Genomic DNA, 13,552 nt, shown 5'->3' on the forward strand with positions numbered 1-13,552 from the left:
GTCTCTGTGAACCTCTTTCTGAAGTTGTAATATGGATGAAAGGTATCACTATCTACTGGGTTATCCAAGCTGGGAACCTGGGCTTTAACTTCAAATTCTCTCTCTCCTTCACCTCTCCATGCAACCCAGGAGCCCACTCACAGAGGCTATTTGTACAACAGCTGCAGACCTCTAGTGGAAGGAGAAGTCTTGCAGAGTGCTGGGTATAAGGTTGTTCCATGCAACCAGGAAGAACTGGTGAAGCCTTGGCCCTTCCTTTTCTAGCTGTATCATTGTGGGCAAGTGACCTACACATCATGCTTCATTTTCCTTGTTTGTAAGAGATGATAGTAATAGAATTTGCCTCAGAGAATTCTAGTGAATTATGGGGTCATCTACACATAATGCAGTGTCTGGTACACCAGAAGTGCTCAATAAATGCTAGTTGTTGGTGTGGTGATGTTAGTGATGCTTTAGTGGTGGAAAAGCCCAGAATTATTCTTTTTTTTTTTTTTTATCAAAGAGAAAGAATGCCTATGTTGTGTAAAAATAGAAATGTATTAGGAATACAGTAAAGGATGCAATATAGAGAATGGTGGGAATTGAAGACTGAATAGACAGAGAGAACCTTAGAGAATTCACTGACGGTAGAGACTGATGCTGGTCAAGACAAGAAACCAGATAGGTGAGAAACAGGAAGTGGCCAGCAATGACAGCAGGATTGAATTCTTGTGCCTTCTGGAGAAGGATTTAGGAACAGAGAGCACTAGCAGACCACCACTACTGTCCAGCTTGAGCAAGCAGAGGGGCCGGAGGGGATGTGGCCCCAAGATGGTTTTCCAGGCAGCCTCCAAGACCAGCTAAATTTGAGGAATTCTGGAAAATCTGGAACACTGAGCATTGATGCTGGCACCCAGGAAGCACCGTGGTTACCTGTGCAATGTAGGGGCTCTGCAGACTGAGGTCCCCAGGAAGCACTGCAAGCACTCTATTGCTATTTGAGGTCCCAAATTTCAGCTCTAAATTGTAAATCTCCCTACATACTAACATTTCTGAGACTGGAACATATCTCGTTATGATTGTTTTCACCCAAAGGGCTGTATTAAATCTCTAGAGCCACCACCAATGGCACCTCAGTGCCAAGCAAACCCAAAATATGTCATAATAGTATGAATTAAGTGAAATGTGTTAAACTTCTTCTATAACTCTATGGTATTTGATCTTTAAGTCACATACTCTGAGGGATGCTAGGAAAAATAAATATTCTGACCAATCATACCCAATACTGTTAATTACCTAGGGAATTCATGTTCAAATCAATTGATTGGGGGATTATGCACAGTCAGGAAATTAACTCAATGGAGGTGATAATAATAGCTGAGAACCCCCACTGCCTAGCCAGCTAGAGTGGATGTCTTCCTACTCCCAGCCCAGGGCTGCCTTTCCAGTAAGCCCTTCTAGATATCTGCAAGTTTAATGCAAAAAAGCTTTCCCCATTCATCCTGAAGCCTTGACAAATGTGCCTTTCTTACTGGGGCTTCCAAAAGAAAAGGTTAAACGAAATCTGAATGGAATACAAATAGTTCTTCCTTTCAGGGATTTTATTATCTGAGAGCTCATGCCAGAAAACAAACTTCCTTCATGATCACCAGGGAGCCCCCATTGGTGTTTGGTGTTCTAATGGCTGGAGACATCCCCCAGGTTCCCTCTATCAATTCATATGATGGTATATATATATTTGATCAGTTTCCACATTGTTCCTGGAAAGACATTTAGCTGGCTGCCAACAGACTTCTCCTCCTGCTCCTGTAATATCCATGAAGTCAGTTGGGCAAGCCCTTGATTCAGCTACAGGGGCTCAGTCATCCTCTTTCTGAATTCTCTCCTGGGCAAGCCAAACTTCCCATCATGCATGAGCTCATTGTTCTGCCTCTCAAAACTTACCTATGTGAAATCACCTTTCTCACGTATAGGCCAACTAAGTGAAATAGACATATATTTTTTAATTCACAGAAGCTGGCATCATCACCAGTAAAAAGAAGGCCCTGGGTAGAAATGAAATAAAATACAATGAATCATGGCTGGCTCTGTAAATGGCATTGTGGTGTAGCAGAGAGAAGCAGCCCTACAGAGAAGGAAAATCAATTTTCATTAATGATTTTGAGTGTGCTATTGGCCCTGGGTTAATTATTTATTTGCATGAAGGTTTAGATTTATCTCACGGATATGCCAGATTATTTGAAAGGGTTTTAGTGCCTTTGACCTATGCTCAACGAATCTTCTTGACCCATATTTCATTTCACATGCGAAAGCAGTAGGCAGTATATTGGTCATTTTTTTCCTAGTTTATTCATTAATCCCATCAACTAATAATTAAAGAGGTTTACTATGTATTACATGCTATTCAAGGCTCTAGGAATAAAACTATGAACAGAGTAGTCTATACTTTTATGGAGGTTAACATTCTAACAGTGGGAGAGACAGCTAATAAAAATGAATGTGAACCCTTGACGTGATGTAATGAAATGGCACCTTCCCTCTGGGCCATCTCTCCCAGAAACTCACAGGCCCAGTCTAATCATGAGAAAAACATCAGACAAATTCCAGTTGAGGGGCACCCTACAGATACTTGACCAGTTCTTCTCAAAACTGCCAAAATCATCAAAAATAAAGTCTGAGAAACTGTTACAGCCAAGAGAAGCCTAAGGGCACATGATAGCTAAATGTAATGTGAAATCCTGGACGGGGTCCTAGAAGATAAAGGACATGAGGCAAAATCTAAGGAAGTTTGCCTTTTTTTTTTTTTTTTAAGTAATCTCTACACCCAACATTGGGCTCAAAATCATAACCTCAACTTCAAGAGTCACATGCACTACCAACCAAACCAGCCACTCCAAAAACTAAGGAAATTTATATCAACTATGGACTTTATATTACCAAAAAAAAATGAATGTAATCATTGTAATTTCATATAGTAGTCAGTGTGATGAGGAAAATCAAAAGGAGGAATGCCAAAGAGCAGTAAGGTCAGGGAGGCCTCCCTGAGGAGGGGATAGTACAAGTGTGACCTGAGTGATGAGAAGGCACCCATACACAAAGTGGTTTCAAAAGTCCATCTGAGGAATGGGAGCAGGTGAAAAAAGGCCTTGAAGTAGGAATCAGCTCGTGTGTTCAAGAAATACATACAGGGCTTGCATGGCCAGAACCTAGCAAACAAATGGTACAAAATGACATTGGAGAGGTAGACAGGCCACAAAAGGTCTTCTAGGTCAAGCTAAGGATCTGTTGCTCGGAGTTATTGGGAGAGTTTTAAGCAGGGAGGTGGCATGATCTGATTTATCTTTGAAAAATATCACTCTGGCTGCTGTGCTAAGAATAGAACATATTAGTGCCTGCCAGGGGCTGGGCAGAGAAGGAAAGGGGGAGTGACTATTAAAGAGGCATGGGAGGGGCGCCTGGGTGGCTTAGTCGGTTAAGCGTCCGACTTTCGCTTAGGTCATGATCTCGCGGTTCATGGGTTCGAGCCCCGCGTCAGGCTCTGTGCTGACTGCCAGCTCAGAGCCTGGAGCCTGTTTCAGTCTGTGACTCCCTCTCTCTCTGACCCTCCCCTGCTCATGCTGTCTCTCTCTCTCTCTCTCCTAGAAATAAATAAAACATTAAAAAAAAAAAAGAGACATGGGATTTTTTGAGGTGGGTGATATTAATGTTCTAGTAGTAGATAGTCATGATTGGTTGCACTACATTGGTAATATACTAAAACCCACTGAATTGTACACCTTAAAATGGTTAAAATAATAAATTTTATGTTATGGGAATTTTAATTCAATGTTTAAAATAATAGATTATAGGAATGGGGGCAAGCATGGAAGCAGGTGGCTCAGATACAAGGCTATTACTGTAGTACAGGAGAGGGATGACCGTGTCCTGGACTAGAATGACAGCAGGGGAGCTGAGGAAGAGTCTGGATTCAGACATGTTTTTGAAGGAGAGTCGTGAGGATTACTTTAAATTTTTTTTTTTAATTTTAGAGAGAGAGAGAGAGAGAGAGCATGTGCATGAGGGAGAGGGGCAGAGGAAGTGAGAGAAAGAATCCCAAGCAGACTTCATGTTCAGTGTGGAGCCCCATGTAGGGCTCGATCGCATGACCCTGGGATTACGACCTGAACTGAAACCAAGAGCCAGACATTCAACTGAGATTCAGCATGGGAAATGGAATTATCACGGTTAGCTTTAACTACCCAGGATCCATCCCCTATAGCTGAGGATAAGGTTAAATTTCCCCTGGGGTAAATGGCAATGGGAAGATGCCCAGGGGCTCCATTAACAAGGGTGGAGAGGGAATGTTGGGTAGACAAATAATAGCATCTGCACCATGGTAGGTAAAAGGAAAAATTGGGGTGTTCAAAATGTATTCATTATAAATGGGGAGAAGTACAGAGAGCACAAAGTATATTATTGTATCACCAGAACTATGTGTGTTGAGCTTCTCTATCCCTACGTATTTCTTAGAACTAGAGAAAATACATTTTGAATAGCCCTGAACATTTGACAAGAACTTTAAGCTCCTAGAAAGACTAAATAGAACAAGGGCAAAACAGGAAATCAAAGAATGATTTAGTAATCAAGGTTTAATAATAATGCTTTAATAATCAAGTAATGGTTTAATAACAATGGCTATATCCATGGAGTATCCCCTATGTATGCAACACTGTTCTACATACTTAACATATATCATATCATTTAATTCCCAAGACACCTTATTACTACATCTTCACTTTCAAGTGAGGAAATGTAGGTTTTGAAAGTTTAAGGCAACTTATCTCAGATGGTAGAACCAGGATTTGAACACAGACAGTCTGGCTCCAAAGCCTGCATGCCTAATCTCTGAGCTTCCTACACATCAAGTGTCAATCTAGACTTAGAACATTTAAACTTTACAGCAATATTTCTAAGCCAACACCCACTTTTGGAAAAAACAAAATGTCCTGCTATCCTCAAAGAGACTGATTTTGATTACTCATCTCCTGTGTAAAATCAATAGGCATTTTCTTTCCTTTTTCATACATGAAATTAACTTGCATTTTCAAACTTTCCCCCTTCCCTGAATTTCTGATATGCTTCCTGGGGGGTGGATGGAATCCTCTTCTGGGGTGTGAATCACTGTTCGAGAGCATTTGGGGAGAGATTTATGAATTAAGATTCCAAAGAAATTCTGGTGCTGTGGGAATTCTGGTCCCAGTGACCTACACTGGCTGTCTATATACTTACTCAAGTGAGCCTACATCATTGCTCAACCTTCCACTTTAGCTGAATGCTTTGGTCTCAAGGTCAAAGACTTCCTAGAGCTGACTTTTGATTGTGTAAGAGAAGACAAGGCACTAATTCTCTCATTTGTTAAGTGGAGAAAACATGTGGTATTTAACATCTCCAAAGGATAAATGGGGCTAATCATGGGTCAGCTACTATTTGGAAAAAAGAGATTTTGTTTCTCAGAAGATCCCCCTGAGAGGGGAGAGAAGATATATTCCTATTTCCTCCAAGAAGACAGGTAGGACTGAAAGAGCATGTTTGCTTGCTCCTTCTCTCGCTTTTTGCATAATTATTTCTTCAGGGCAAGGACTGTACTGCTAATAGTTAGCACTTGTATGAAATTAAACCATGAACACAATAGATAAGAAGCACAGTGCGAGACTGGCCGGTTTCCCACCCTGAGTAGTGGAAATTTCACACGTACCCACAGGACTAAGGCATATCAGTGATTTTATCTGTGTCTCGGGGAAAGATCATCCAGAATCGCAATTCAGGCTGTGAACACTGAATGCGGCAACAGATACTCACATCATGGCTGCCCCTGCGCCTGCACAGATGGACACTTAGCACAACCCCTCTTGGCATAGGTGGGTCATGTCATTGCGGTCACACATCAGAGTCCCAGGGTCATCATTTCTTCCCCATAGGTGTCTGGGTGGCTGACAGCTGTATAGGGTTTTGAGCGGAGCCTGTGTGCTAATATGAGAATTTGGCCAACTTTTTAAAATTATGCCAATAATTGGATATCAAGTTCTTGCTTCTGACAATACTACTATGTGTGATGTTATTGTGTCATGTGCCCCTATTAATATTGCTTGGAACACTGCCTGGCACATGTGTACATATAAGTACTATGTAAGTACTAGCTCTTGTCATTTCTTTTGTTGCCACTGTCCTTGTTAGGCCAAGGACCTGGAAAACAATGTAAAGCTGTTAATCATCAAACATCTCAAGGGGCACCTGAGGGGCTCAGTTAGTTAAGCATCTGACTCCTGATTTGGACTCAGGGCATGATCCCACAGTTTGTGAGTTCAAGCCCCATATCGGGCTCTGCACTCACAACACAAACCTACTTCAGGTTCTCTGTCTCCCTCTCTCTGGCCCCTCTCAAAAATAAATAAATGTAAAAAAAAATTTTTAATAAAAAGAATCTCCTCTGGGGGTGTTTGTCAATGGAGGCTATTCCATGTTCTTTCATGGATATTTCATTGACTGTTGTCAGAAGGCATCTACTACTTCCTTCAGCTCTCTCCTGAGGAAAGCGGTGGCGAAATGGGTGCTTAAGAAGAATGATTTTTTTAACAAGGTTTGGCCACTCAAGGAACAGGTTTGTTGTGACATTCCTTTTTTCTCATCTGAGAAAAGGCAATGTGTCTGTTTCCCTCCTTGGTCCATCTAATTGGCAGGGAATCATGGGAATTTGCACAGTTGGCTTTGAGGAAGTGTTCCAGCTTTAATGTTGTCGAACTCTCTACAGGGGACCAAGATTGCGAAACTCATGTAAAGCCCTAGTGTGAGCTTGAATTTGGATGGAAGTCCAGGCTCTTTGCTCTGGCCAAATTTACGACCTTGTGCAAATTGCTTAAGCTCTTCTAGCTTCAGTATCACCTTCAGTTTATCCATAAGAAAATGGAAAGAAGAGCAATTTATAGAATTGTGGTGACATTTAGAAATAATGTGTATAATACACACAGGACACTAACTTTGCAAATAAGAAGTGCTCAATAGATAGTTAAGTATTGTTTTCATTTCTTTGCAATATTCATACCATGGAATTAGGCTTTTGTTAAGTTTCTACAAATGCTGCATTCAAAATCACCCCCCCCCCCCTTTCACAACTAGTGAAAATATGTCCAGGAAAACAGTCAAAAGGAAAAATACAACATATCTATAATCTCTGTTTTGGGTGAACTGCTTCTATAACTCAAAACTAACATAAACATAAAAATAACTCTCGGGTCATATTACTTTCAAGTACCCAAGTGATGCCTGATGAATATATTTTCCTTATGTCTCCCTCTTCTTAACAAATGTGAGCACAGTTAGGATTTTGTGTGAAGTATTTTATATCTTTGGCTTTAATATCTTTAATATATATAAATTTACCTAAAGAAAATATAGTGTATTGTTTTATGTATTTGCTTTAAAAATGGTGTTATCCCATATGTGCCATTCTGTAACTGGCTTTTTAAATAAATGTTTATTTATTATTGAGAGACAGAGCATGAGCAGGGGAGGGGCAGAGAGGGGGAGACACAGAATCCAAAGCAGGCTTCAGGCTCTGAGTTGTCAGCACAGAGCCCGATGTGGGGCTCAAACTCGTGAGCTGCAAGATCATGACCTGAGCCAAAGTCAGATGCTTAACCGACTGAACCACCCAGGCACCTTGTAACTGGCTTTTTTTTAAAGCAGCATTGTATTTTTTCATGCTGCTACCTACAAACATAATTAATTCCTTTGAACTACTATGTTTAATTATATCAATATGCCATAATTTTCTTAATAGTCCAATTTTGATAGACATTTAGGCTGTCCTAATTTTTCACCCTTATAAGCAAGGCTGTGGGGAATCCTTGTGTGTCCCTCTCCTTTGTACATGGGTATTTCTTTAGATGAAACACCTGAGATTTGTTGGAAGAGTTTCTACAATAGAAACTATCAACCACCCTGCAGAATGACTGCACCTGTTCTCTGGCGCTTCGCCAACAGTTACTTTTATCAAATTTTAAAGTGTTTTCCAACCTAAAGGGTTAAAAATCATACTCCGTTGGGGGTTTTGTCCCTTTCAAAATAATTGCAGATTTACAGCAAGTTGCAAAGATAGTACAGAGAGGCCTGTGTACCTTTCAGTCAGTTTCTCCCAATGGCTGTGGCTTATGTAAGCAGAGTACCATATGAACATCAGAAATTAACATTGATATAAAGTGTGTATAAAGTGTGTCCATGTCATTTTACAGCACACAGAGATTCATGCACCATGCCACAATCAAGATGCAGAACTAGTCCATCAGCACAAAGATCTCCCTCCTAAGCCTCTTGCAGTCACACCTGCGATACCCACCATCCCTAACCCCTGACCACTACTACTCTGTTCTCCATTCTATAATTATGTGTCATTTTGAAAATGTTATATAAATATAATCATGCAGTAGATGACCTTTGGAGATGGCCTTTTTTTACTCGGCAGAATACCCCTGAGATCCAACCAAGTTGCTGCTTTTAGCAATCATTTGTTCCTTTTATTGCTGAGTAGTAGTATCCTATGGTATAGATTACTGAAGTGTGTTTAATAATTTATTTGCCATAAGGGGGCGCCTGGGTGGCTCAGTCAGTGAAGCATCTGACTTTGGCTCAGGTCATGATCTCACAGTTCGTGGGTCCCAGCCCCGCATCAGGCTCTGTGCTGATGGCAGGGGTGTGAGACCTGGGATCCAATCTGTGGGTTCCTGCCTGGCTAGAGCTTTCTAGGCTTCTGAGAAAGCACTGGATGAGCCAGACCTGCCACCATGCACCTGTGCCTTCTCTACTCACGCTCCAGAGAGGCTCTGGGCTGGAAGAGGGGATGCGGGTGTCTTCCTCTAAGGCCTGGGAAGGCCACCCTGACTCCACACCCCAGAATTTCATTCATACTAGATCATAGCTGCATTACTGCCAACCGACCTTATAATAACCCTGTGCACCTTTGAAAAGAAAAAAAAAAAAAAAAAAGCCTGGACCCTGCTTCAGATTCTGTATCTTGCTCTCTCTTTGTCTCTCAAAAATAAAGAAAAATGTTTTAAAAAATTAAAAATTAATTTATTTGCCATAGGATCTTTGGTTGTTTCCAGTCTGGGGCTATTATAAATAAAGCTGCTATAAACATGTACTGGTTTTTGTGCGGACACGACTTTTCACTTCTCTGGCATAAATGCCAAGAGTGCAGTTGACGGCTCATAGGGTAAGGGTTTAATTTTTTGAGAAACTGCCACATTCTTTTCCAGAATGGTTGTACCATTTTATGTCCCCTCCACCAATGTATGACAGATCAAGTTCTCTATATTCTTGCCACCATTTAGCGTTGTTGTCATGTTTTATTTTAGCTTTTCTAGTTGGTGTGCAGTGATATTGCTTTGTGGTCTTAATTTTCATCTCTCTGAAGCCTAGGGATGTTAAATGTGTGTTGGTCTGCCATCTGTATATGCAGTGTATTTTCATGTCATTTGCCCATTGTCTAGGTGACTTCTTAGGTTTTTTTTATAGTTGAGGTCTGAGCGTTCTTTATAGATTCTAGATATGAATCCTTCTATGAGGTTGAAGTGGGTTCAGGCTCCTTACTGTCCCCAAGATGGGGTGGAGGGTGGCTCATGACCACCAGGTGGAGAGGAAAGTCTCAGCTCCTCACCTGGACTGCTGTGACACCACCCCTGTGGTGGGGAGGGGACATGAGGTACAGGGGGTGCTCACTGGAGCTCATCAAGAGTGGAAGTTTGAGTTCCCTACTCAGGCTTTGCAGGCAATGTGGGGTGGGACCCCAGCTTTTTCCATGAGTCTGGCTGGGGGAGAGCATTATTGTCTAAAAGTGCTCTATCATAACAGGCTGCCCTTCCCTGGTCTGACTGGAGAAAGAAGACTCTTCTAAGGCTTTGTCTGTGCCTATGGACATTTCCTGGCTCCCCCTCCTCTGCCACCCAGTCTGGGATGTGTGGGGCAAAAAGAAAACCCAAAACCTCACTGCCCTGTTGTTCCTTCAGTTCTAACGTCTTTAGCTCTCCTGCCTTCTCGCCACCTTTCAGTCTTTTAACGTTGTTTTCTATGTAATGTCCAGGGTTCTTATCTGTTCTTAGCAGGAGGAATAGGGAAAGTACTTTTACAGCATCTTTCCAAAAGCAGAATGCATACCAGTTGTTCTCATTTACATTTTTTTATTATTAGTGAGATTGTTTACCATTTCATATATGCACTGTCCAGCATGGTTTTCTTCTTATAGAATTTCCTGCTTCTCCACACATACCCTCTGCCTATTGTCCTATTTCATGGATTATTTTTTCTTCATGATTTGTCAGGGTTCTTTATATATTCTGAATAATATTCTTCTGTTGGTTTATGTATGTTGCATATATTTTCCAAGTCTGTTACTTAATCTTTTTGTCTGTTACTTGTTTTAATCTATGTATGTGTGTGTGTGTACACACACATGCATGCAAGTGTGCACGTACACTGGATGTATTTATGTATTTATTTTATTTAAATTTTAGTCAACATACAGTGCAATATTGGTTTCAGGAGTATAAGTCAGTGACTCATCACCTAGATATAACACCCAGTGCTCATCAAGTGCCCTCCTCAGTGCCCATCGCCCATCTAGCCCATCTCCCACCCACTTTCCTCTCTCAGTCCATAGTTTGCTCTCTATCATTAAGAGTCTCTTGGGGCACCTGAGTGGCTCAGTTGGTTGAGCTCTGGACTCTTGGTTTTGGTTCAGGTCATGATCTCATGGTTCCTGGGTTTGAGCTTCACTTCAGGCTCTGCTGCTGATGGCGTGAAACCTGCTTGGGATTCTCTCTCTCTCTCTGGCCCCGCCCAACTCCTGCACACTCACACACACTCTCTCTCTCAAAAATAAATAAACTAATAAAAAAAAACTAATAAAAAAAAGAGTCTCTTATTTGTTTCCCTCTCTCCTCTTCCCCCGCTTCTCCTACATTCATCTGTTTTGTTTCTTAAATTCCACATGAGTGAAATGATATTTGTCTTTCTCTGACTAATTTCACTTAGCATAATACATTCTAACTGCATCCACATCATTGCAAATGGCAAGATTTCATTCTTTTTGATGGCTGAGTAATATTCCATTGTACATATGCACTGCATCTTCTTTATCCATTCATTAGTGTGTGCATATTTGGGCTCCCTCCATAGTTTGGCTATTGTTGATTAATGCTGCTATAAACACTGGATTGCTTGTACCCCCTTTGAATGTGTACGTTTATATCCTAAAGGATATATTAGGTAAATACCTAATCGTGCAATTACTGGATTGTAGGGTAGTTCTATTTTTAGTTTCTACTTTTTTAATCTTTGTAGCTCTTTTGTCATACAGAGGCCTTAAGATTTTAGTGCAGTCATTAAATAACAAAAAATATAGGAACTCCATCAGTATGTATCAATGGGATGATGAGATACTATGTAACTATTAAAAACTGTTTCATTTTAAACCAAGAAAGTTTCACATCTAGCTTGGAACTTTTGTTTTATAGATTTCCTATTCTCTTTTGGTCGTTTGAGGGTGTAGAGGATTGGTAACAGAAAGTATTCCTGTTTTATTGTCTTCCTGAAGAGTGATTTCTTCATTTGTCTTTCAAAACTTCTTCCCTTTTTTGCTGTAATATCACTGCATAATTGCAGTCTCATTTCTTTTTCTTTTATTCTTATTTGATGGGAACAGCTCTGTCCAGTTATTTTAACTGCCCAAGTATTATATATTTTTCTCTGACTTCTTCCCCCTCTCTTACCTTTGTCTGTGTTCTTTTGTTTTATTTTGTTTTGTTTTTAGAGAGCACGTGCTTGTGCAAGTGGTGAGGGAGGTAGGAAGGGTAGAGGGGAAGAGGGAATGAGAGAGAGCTCAACTCGGGTCTTGATTCCACGACCCTGGGATCATGATCAGAGCTGAAATCAAGAGTCAGATGCTCAACCAGCTGAGCCACCCAGGTGCCTGTCTCTGTCTGTTGTTCTAATAGCTTGCATTCTACTTTCTCTTTTTCTCTTGTTGGAGCAAGAGGAATTATATCTGGGATTGTACTTAATTACAGTTGGTGAATTTAATCTCTGGTTCAGTCCTGTTCCCTGGAATTCTGTTAAAAGTTCTAGTGTGTCATGTTTTCCTGAGAAATACCCTCAAATTTTGAAGTATTACCCCAATTCAAGCTTAACCACTAAGTCATTGCTTCTGTTGGAGACAATCTGCCCTAGTCTAAAAAACTTCTTCTGGCAGGCTCCTGGGTGGCTCAGTAAGTTAAGCGTCTGACTGTTGATTTTGGCTCAGGTCATGATCTCACAGTTTGTGAGTTCGATCCCCGCATTGGACTCTGTGCTGACAGTGGGGAACCTGCTTGGGATTCTGTTTCTCTCTCTCTCTCTCTCTCTCTCTCTCTCAAAATAAATAAATAAGCATTTAAAAAAAAATCTCCTGGTTTACATGCCTCTCCCCAGCTGTGATGCCTCTTCACTCTCAGTATGAATAAAATAATAAAAGTAAAGGATTTGGATATGATGTACCCTCATTCCATCTTTGGGTCTTCCCTTCCAGTCAGAGAAAATGAAATGGGGAGGCATACTGGTTTCTTCCGTCACACCTGAGTATTACTTATCTAGGATGTCAAGGAAGAATTTCTCTCTGGAAAGGCATGCTTCATTGTCACCCCTGGGTGGCATATCCCATTTCCAAAATGGTAGTAGAATGGGAGAGGGCACAATTAATGAGACTTTATTCTGGGCTTCATCTCCACAGTATTTTTTCTGGAAGGATTTTATATTGAGGCAGGCATCAATTTCCAGGGTCTTCTGTTTCTAGACACTTTCCAAAGTTAAAACAATGCTCCTGTATCATTTGTTGGGTTTATTTATTTATTGGCCACCCCATTTCATTAAGTTCCCGATGAGAGAGGTATTATAATCCTGTCTATTTTGCCAGCTTTCCCCAGAAGTCTCCTGAATGAACTTTAAAATGCCCTTGCAGTTCCTTGGGTTTGACATTGCTTGTCTGTAACAAAGAGAAAGAATGCTTGCTTTTGTTGAATGACTACAACTGTTTTTTTTCTATGAATTATGCTCTTATAAACTGAGAAAATAGTTGAAATAATGAATAATGAACCAATACGAAATCCATTTTAAGGATCAACTTTTATTTTCTTCTTTCAGAAGTTTTTTCTCAAATTCTCTTACCGCATTGATTATTCACATTACATATGAACTGTGTTGCTAATCCTGTATTTTCTTTCCTTATTTTCTTTCTTTTTCCCTCCTCTCTTTATAATCACTTAAATTTCCTATTAGCTTCCAAGGGAAATCTGCACCTCTCTGGTATGCTCCTCTAAACCTGCTTCCTGTGGGAAGTATGTCTTTTTCCAGACATTTCTAGAAATGTTAAATTAGAGGTATGAACTTATTTCTTCACACAATTTTAACACTAATTGTCTTTTATACTCCTTATTTCCAGAGAGCATAGAGAGAATCCCCATGTTCTCATCTGTTATATTTCTTTTTTTCATGTTTTATTTACTTTTGA

This window comes from Hyaena hyaena, unplaced genomic scaffold (genome assembly GCF_003009895.1).
Source record: "Hyaena hyaena isolate Hyena2069 unplaced genomic scaffold, ASM300989v1 scaffold_14, whole genome shotgun sequence".
Lineage (NCBI taxonomy): Eukaryota > Metazoa > Chordata > Mammalia > Carnivora > Hyaenidae > Hyaena > Hyaena hyaena.